Genomic DNA, 1,323 nt, shown 5'->3' with positions numbered 1-1,323 from the left:
AGTTACTAAAAATTAAGGAAAACATAGGGCCTATGTTTCTTTGGATCTGGCTTACTTCACTTAATATTTTTTTCCAAGTTTTTCCATTTTCTAACAAATTGGGCGATGCCATTCTTTCTGATGGAGGCATAGAATTCCATTGGTATAAATACCACATTTTCTTGATCCATTCATCTACTGAGGGGCATCTGGGTTGGTTTCAGATCTTAGTGATGGTAAATAATGCTGCAGTAAACATAGTTGTGCTAATAGCTTTAGTGTGGTCTTGTTTGTGATCATCTGGGTAAATGCACAAAAGTGGGATTCCTGGGTCATAGGGGAGCTCTATGTGGAATCTTTTGAGGAACCTCCATAGTACTTTCCAAAGGGTTGAATAAGTTTACACTCCCACCAAGAATGCAGTACAGTTCTCTTGTGGCTACATCCCCTCCAGCATCTGTTGTTGTAAAAGTATGGAATGGTTCAGGAATTTGCCTGTCATCCTTTCTCAGGGGCCATTCTAATCTTCTCTGTATTGTTCCAATGTTAGAGTACTTGATGCTGAATTGAGCATAGAACATTTTTTATATATAAAGTGTAATTGATTTTCTTAAACTAGACAATTCAACAAAAAGTAAGCTCAAAAGAATTGCCATGAAATTTTAGAACCATGTACTTCTTACATAAGCACACATTTAAGAATAAAGACTGACATGTCAAAAACAAAATAATTCCAGATATTTGTTTTTCAAGAGATGTGTAAGAGGAGGAATTCAATTATTTTATACAAGGCACCTGTCATAATGAACACTGAAGCAAGTGTTAAGGTTTTTTTTAAGTTTTAATGTTTTAAACATATTTAATTTTGGGAATTTGCTTATATATACCAAAACTAGGACTGTTTGGCAGGACATAATTTTTTTTTTTGGGGGGGGGAGTCTGGGAGTGGGGCCTGAACTCTGGGACTGGGCGCTGTCCCTCAGCTCTTCAGCTCAAAGCTACTGGTCTACCACTTGAACCAACGTGCCAGTTCCAACTTTTTTCTTTTTGCTTATGTGGTGCTGAGGAATCGAACCCAGGGCTTCATGCATGCAAGGCAAGCACTCTACCACTGAGCTACCTACCCAGCCCCAGGTCATAAAACTTTTTGATAAAGTATTTAAGATTTATGGTAGCAGACATATGCTACTAAGTATGTACATTTCAGAGTTCATAGAAATTTTACTAATGAGAAGTTGCAAAGTCTTTGTGTAAAGGAGCAGAATAAAGAGTTAAGACTTTTAACTACATAGTTTCTATTAAAAATATAGGGCTTCCTTATTTTATATGTTAGTGAGGAACAAA

At 36.6% G+C, this 1,323-nt stretch overlaps 1 non-coding gene across 1 annotated transcript; it reads right to left on the bottom strand.

The window, feature by feature from the left end:
- Positions 1-446: 446 nt before the first annotated feature.
- Positions 447-549, bottom strand: LOC122097767. The gene has a single exon (XR_006145584.1). It is a non-coding gene; the product is annotated as a U6 spliceosomal RNA (small nuclear RNA).
- Positions 550-1,323: the final 774 nt, after the last annotated feature.

Source organism: Dipodomys spectabilis, unplaced genomic scaffold, assembly GCF_019054845.1.
Source record: "Dipodomys spectabilis isolate Male_0828 unplaced genomic scaffold, ASM1905484v1 ptg000434l, whole genome shotgun sequence".
In the NCBI taxonomy this organism is placed as follows: Eukaryota; Metazoa; Chordata; class Mammalia; order Rodentia; family Heteromyidae; genus Dipodomys; species Dipodomys spectabilis.
This window is presented reverse-complemented; position numbering and strand designations above follow the sequence as displayed.